Source organism: Tachyglossus aculeatus, chromosome 5, assembly GCF_015852505.1.
Source record: "Tachyglossus aculeatus isolate mTacAcu1 chromosome 5, mTacAcu1.pri, whole genome shotgun sequence".
NCBI classification, from domain to species: Eukaryota; Metazoa; Chordata; class Mammalia; order Monotremata; family Tachyglossidae; genus Tachyglossus; species Tachyglossus aculeatus.
The window spans coordinates 3,142,826-3,150,019 of NC_052070.1; the positions used below are offsets into that span (position 1 = coordinate 3,142,826).

Here is a 7,194-nt window from a genome sequence, read left to right on the forward strand (position 1 = left end):
GTTTCCTTGTTAATTTTTCACATTAGTGTAATAAGGGGAAATAGACAAAGTGCCCGAGAGTTCATCTGGCTCATGTCCCAGGCAGCCGACACCGTACAGCTCCTGATGAAGGGGGTGAAAGAAGCAAAGGAAGAAAAAATTTTTTAAAAAAAGAAACTTCCCTCACCCGCATCTTGTCTCTGCCTTGGAACTGCTTTCCCTTTCATATCCAACAGATGATCACTCTCCCCATCTTCAAAGTCTTATTGATGATGATGGTATTTGTTCAGCGTTTACTATGTACCAAGCATTGATCTGCATGCTGGGGTTAATCAGGTTGTCCCACGTGGGACTCACAGTCTTAATCCCCATATGTGGGCCAAAATAGCTCAGTTGGGAGAGCGTTAGACTGAAGATCTAAAGGTCCCTGGTTCGATCCCGGGTTTCGGCAAATGGTTTCAAGCGCTTAGTACAGTGCTCTGCACACAGTATGCGCTCAATAAATGCGATTGATTGATTGATTGACCTTGGGCAAGTCACTTAACTTCTCTAGGCCTCAGTTCCCTCATCTGTAAAATGGGGATTAAGGCTGTGAGCCCCCCATGGGACAACCTGATCACCTTGTATCCTCCCCAGCATTTAGAACAGTGCTTTGCACATAGTAAGCGCTTAATAAATGCCATTATTATAGAGAAGCAGCGTGGCTCAGTGGAAAGAGCCCGGGCTTTGGAGCCAAAGTTCACGGGTTCAAATCCTGGCTCCACCAATTGTCAGCTGTGTGACTTTAGGCAAGTCACTTCACTTCTCTGTGCCTCAGTTCCCTCATCTGTAAAATGGGGAATAAGACTGTGAGCCCCCCGTGGGACAATCTGATCACCTTATATCTTCCCCAGTGCTTAGAACAGTGCTGTGCACATAGTAAGCGCTTAATAAATGCCATTATTATTATTATTATTTTCCAAATGAGGTAACTGAGGCACAGAGAAGTGAAGTGACTTGTCTAAAGTCACACAGTTGATAGGTGGTGGAGCCAGTATTAGAAACCATGACCTCTAACTCCCAAGCCCAGGCTCTTGCCACTAAGCCACACTGCTTCTCATCTTAAAATCACATCACCTCCACGAGGCCTTCCATGACTAAACTCTCATTTCCCTTAAGTACCCTCTCCTCTACATCCCATTCCCACATTCCCTCTCCCTTCTACATCAGCCCTGCACTTGGATTTATTCACCTCACCCTTTATTCATCCCACCCTCAGCCCCACAGCACTTGTGGACAAATCCATAATTTATTTATTTATCCAAATGTCTGTCTCTCCATCTAGACAGCGAGCTCGTGTGGGAAGGGAACACATCTAAAAACTTCTTGAATCATATTTTCTTCAATCATATTTATTGAGCACTTACTGCATGCAGAGCACTGTACTAACCACTTGGGAGAGTACAATGTAACATTTCAACGTAACATTAATGTTACATTTCAATGTAACATTCCCCCTCCTCCCCTTCACCATCCCCTCTGCCTTACCTCCTTCCCCTCCCCACAGCACCTGCATATATGTATATATGTTTGTACATATTTATTACTCTATTTATTTATTTTACTTGTACATATTTATTCTATTTATTTTATTTTGTTAATATGTTTTGTTTTGTTATCTGTTTCCCCCTTCTAGACTGTGAGCCCGCTGTTGGGTAGGGACCGTCTCTATATGTTGCCAACTTGTACTTCCCAAATGCTTAGTACAGTGCTCTGCACACAGTAAGTGCTTAATAAATATGATTGAATGAATGAATGAATAAACAGACACATAACCTACAAATTCTGTTATATTCTACACTTCCAAGCACTTAGTACAGTGTTCTGCCAACAGTAAGTGCTAAAAGATGATGTGGCACAGTGGAAAAAGCCCAGGCTTGGGAACCAGAGGTCTTGGATTCTAATTCCGGCTCCGCCACTTGTCAACTGTGTGACTTTGGGCAAGTCACTTCACTTCTCTGAGCCTCAGTTCCCTCATCTGTAAAATGGGGATTAAGACTGTGAGCCCCACATGGGACAATCTGATCACCTTCTAAGTGCTGATCACCCCAGCACTTGGAACAGTGCTTTGCACATAGTAAGCACTTAACAAATGCTATTCAAATGCCATCATTATTATTATGGATTGATTGGTTGATGTTGGCTTTAAAAAGTACCTGGGATTTGTTGCTGTGGGAGGAAAATACTGCTGGACACTTAATGGAGGACACATTCCACTCACTCTCAGATGCAGATTCTGGGTTGAAAAATGAAATTCAACCAAGAACTCCTCTCTACTAGGAAACTGGAAGATTTCCATTGGCTTCCTCCCACCCAAACCGTGGCCTGGGGTGAAACAAAGATCTGCCTTCATGAGGAATCGTTCCATCACTGTTCCAAAGGTAATAAAGCAGCTAGTCATTATTCAAACCCACTAGCACCTACACCACCTAAAACCTTACTTCCCTTGGAATTTTGACAGGCAACAAATGAAAGGAATATAAATACGGAGCGTAAACTTGCCTTCGTTTAGGGACTGGAAAAACTGCTGATACACAGACGTGGGCCCCGGGCTGTCTTGAGAGAAAGGCACACTAAATGACTTGGTTTACCAAGCAAGCTGACATCACAGGGGTCTGGGCAGCAGAGTCGGGGCAGGGAGGATGCGGGAAGTGTTTCTAGAGAACTCAGTGTTGGCTACCGTGTTTTCACGATTGTACATTATTCCCAGAAGCAGCACAGAGAGTGGGTCATGAAAAGCCCAAATGACCTGGATCACGTCTATTCCGTCAAATTTGGGGATGAGGTGGCCTTCCTGTGTTTGCTCCTTCCAATCTAAGGGAGAGGCAAAAACCCATTCTAAAACCATTGTTGCCTAATGGATAAAGCACGGGCTGGGAGGTAGAGGCCCTGGGTTCTAATCCTGGCTCTGTGACCTTGGACAAGTCATTTCAGTTCTCTGGGCCTGAGTTTTCATAACTGCAAAATGGGGATTCAATAATTGTTCTCTCTCCTATTTGACCGTGATCCCCTTGTGGAACAGGAACTTTAACTTGCATCTACCTCAGCTCTTGCAACAGCGTGTGACACATAGAAAGTGATTAACAAATATCATTAAAAGAGTTTAAGTACAAAGAAAATCAGATAAATGAAAAATCCTGCTTTTATTACCATTTCAAGCTCACCTAGCCAGTCTTAAAGCATTCTGGTGAAGACAGAGGGCAGGTCTTTCATTGCTACTGGACCCTCCCAAGAGTTTAGTACAGTGCATTGCAAACAGTAAACACTCAATGAATACCACTGATTTTATTATTGTTTTTATGGTATTTGTTAAGCGTTTACTATGGGTACAGTACTAAATTCTGGGTTAGATACAAGTCAGTCAAGTTGAACAAAGACATTGGAAGCCTTCCCATACTGAGCCCCCTCCTTCCTCTCCGCCTCCTCCCCGTCTCCATCCCCCCTGCCTTACCTCCTTCCCTTCCCCACAGCACCTTTATATATGTATATATGTTTGTACTTATTTATTACTCTATTTATTCATTTATTTTACTTGTACATATTCTATTTATTTTATTTTGTTAATATGTTTTGTTTTGTTCTCTGTCTCCCCCTTCTGGACTGTGAGCCCACTGTTGGGTAGGGACCGTCTCTACATGTTGCCAACTTGTTCTTCCCAAGCGCTTAGTACAGTGCTTTGCACACAGTAAGCACTCAATAAATACGATTGAATGAATGAATGAATGAATGGTGCTCGCAGTCACAATCTCCATTTTACAGATAAGGTGACTGAGGGACAGAGAAGTGAAGTGACTTGTCCAAGGTCACACACAGATAAGTGGCACGGCTGGAAATAGAACTCGGGTCATTTGACACCTAGGCCCATGTTCTGTCCACTAGGCAACACTACTTCCCAAACAATAGTTTAGAAGGATTGCACTGAATAGCAGTAACCGCATTTGGATCTCCCACGCCAAGTTGCGAGTGGGACATCCTACAGTTTGTGGAAGCAGAAATTTCCTACATTATCCTGCAGTCCTTGGGATTCAAGAGGATTCCTACTAGGATACCTGCACCCTAAACCCCAGGCACTCTGGAGAGTACAGCTGGGACTTGGTGAAGGTTCACTCATCATTCAGTCAATCAAATTTATCGAGTGCTTACTGTGTGCAGAGCACTGTACTAAGCACTTGGGAAGTACAAGTTGGCAACACATAGAGACGGTCCCTACCCAAAAATGGTTTCACAGTCTGGAAGGGTTCCTGCCCAGAGCCTCTCAAGGAAGGAGTTGATAGTCCAATGGCCTGGGGAGAAGGCCCATATTTTTCCTTCGGAACGGCAGTTGCCGTGGGTGAGTCTCTTTGCCCTGCTTCTTTCTTCCTCTCCCCCATTTCCGAGATTTTTCTTTCCCCGGACCTCCCCAGCCTTACTCATCCCTCCTTTTTCTTCTTTTCCACAAAACCACAGATCACAAGGCCCCATTCATCTTGGTCTTGTCCCATCTCGTGGGAATCCTGGGAGGTTGCAGAAACTCTCCAATCTTAATCTGGCATCCTTTAAACAGATCCCTTATTTGAGAAGCAGGATGGCTCAATGGAAAGAGCACAGGGTTTGGAGTCAGAGGTCACGGGTTCAAATCCCGGCTCCGCCAATTGTCAGCTGTGTGACTTTGGGCAAGTCACTTAACTTCTCTGGGCCTCATTGACCTCATCTGTAAAATGGGGATGAAGACTGTGAGCCCCCCGTGGGACAACCCGATCACCTTGTAACCTCCCCAGCCCTTAGAACAGTGCTTTGCACATTGTAAGTGCTTAATAAATGCCATCATTATTATTATTAATCAATCAAACATATTTATTGAGCACTTACAGTGTGTGAACCACAGTAATAAGCACTTGTGAGAGTACAACACAACAATATAACAGACACATTCCCCACTCACAACGAGCTTACAGTATAGAGTGGGAGACAGACATTAATAGAAATAAATAAATTACAGATATGGACATAAATGCTGTGGGGCTAGGACGGGGGATAAATAAAAGGAACAAGTCAGGAAGATGAAGAAGGGAGTGTAAGAAAAGGAAAAGAGGGCTTAGTCAGGGAAGGCCTCTTGGAGGAGATGGGTCTTCAAGAAGGCTTTGAAGGTGGGGAGAGTAGTTGTGTCGCATATGAAGGAGAAGTGTATTCCAGGCTAGAGGCAGATCATGAACAAGAAGGAAGTACAGTGAGTAGGTTGACATTAGAGCACTTAGTACAGTGCTAAGCGCTTAGTACAGTGCTCTGCACGCAGTAAGCACTCAATAAATATGATTGATTGATTAGAGAGGTGAAGTGTTATAATAGGAGAGTAACAAGGTGAGATAGGAGGGGGCCAAGGTGATTGAGTGCTTTAAAGCTGATGGTGAGGGGTTTCTGCTTGAAGTAGAGGTGGATGGGTAACCATGGGGCTCATAATAATAATAATAATAATAATAATAATAATAATAATAATAATAATAACAATAATAATAATAATAATATACAACAATAATAATAATAATAATAATAGCGGCATTTATTAAGCACTTACTATGTGCAAAACACTGTTCTAAGCACTGGGGGGTTACAAGGTGATCAGCTTGTCCCACAGGGGGCTCACAGTCAATCCCCATTTTACAGATGAGGGAACTGAGGTACAGAGAAGCAAAATGACTTGCCCAAAGTCACACAGCTGACAACTGGCAGAGCTGGGATTTGAACCCATGACGACTGACTCCAAAGCCCAGGCTCTTTCCACTGAACCATGCTGCTTCTCTGCTTCTGCTTCTCATACTTCCTCTAGCACTCAGAAATATAATATTTGTAATAATAATAATAGTGTTTGTTAAGCACTTACTAGGTACCAAGCACTGTTCTAAGCACTGGGGTAAATGCAAGGTCATCAGGTTGTCCCACGTGGGGCTCACAGGCTTCATCCCCATTTTAAAGATGTGGTAACTGTGTCACAAAGAAATTAAGTGACTTGTCCAAAGTCACACAACTGACAAATGGTAATCCCCTTCTAGACTGTGAGCCCGCTGTTGTGTAGGGACTGTCTCTATATGTTGCCAATTTGTACTTCCCAAATGCTTAGTACAGTGCTCTGCACACAGTAAGTGCTCAATAAATACGATTGAATAAATGAATGAATGAAATGGTAGAGGTAGGATTAGAACCCACAACCTCTGACTCCCAAGCCCGTGCTCTTTCCACTAAGCCACGCTGCTTCTCTGTAGTACTATTGTACTACGTTTTTACTATGTGCCAAGCACCAGAATTCATTCATTCATTCAATCATATTTATTGAGCGCTTACTGTGTGCAGAGCACTGTACTAAGCGCTTGGGAAGTACAAGTTGACAACATATAGAGACGGTCCCTACCCAACAGTGGGCTCACAGTCTAGAATGTGGGCTCACAGTCTAGAAGAATGAGCGCTGGGGTAAATATTTTTTATCTTGTCTCCCCCATTACAGAATAAGATCTTTGTGGGTTCATTATTTTGCATTTCCTAAGTACTTTGTACTGTCTCATATGCCTCTTTTACACTGTGAGCCCACATTTTAGACTGTGAGCCCACTGTTGGGTAGGGACTGTCTCTATATGTTGCCAACTTGTACTTCCCAAGCGCTTAGTACAGTGCTCTGCACACAGTAAGTGCTCAATAAATACAATTGATTGATTGATTGATTGATATGTGGGCACTCAATAAATGCTGTTAATACCAATAGTTTGAATTTCTCCATCAAGAGGTCACCTAGTTCCAATATCCAAGGCTGATGCAGTTGCAACAGTTTTACATTGCTAAAGATAACTTGGAATTGTGTCCAAGCCTTTGTGAAGTTAAATAGTTTTAAATGAAAGTCATGCGTGGAAATAGCTCCCTTCTGAGGTAATATTTTTCACTGAGTAGTCACCAAAGTTTTCTCTCGTGGAATCGATCAATCGATGGTATTTGTTGAAAGCTTTCTGTGTGCAAAGCATTGTAATAAACATTTGGGAGAGTATACTAGAGTGAGTCTTTACCAATGGGAGAATTTTTCACCATCACTTCCTTAGAATAGAAGAACTATAACAAATATTCATTTGTCGGGATGTTTGTCTGCTGAATGTCTCAAATTGTCCTGTTTCTTGTTGCTTTAGTCAAATTTGCATTCACAAAGGCAATCCCAAATCA

At 42.9% G+C, this 7,194-nt stretch overlaps 1 non-coding gene across 1 annotated transcript; it reads left to right on the plus strand.

The window, feature by feature from the left end:
• The first annotated feature begins 357 nt into the window (after positions 1 to 357).
• On the plus strand, positions 358 to 430 carry TRNAF-GAA. The gene has a single exon. It is a non-coding gene; the product is annotated as a tRNA-Phe (tRNA).
• Positions 431 to 7,194: the final 6,764 nt, after the last annotated feature.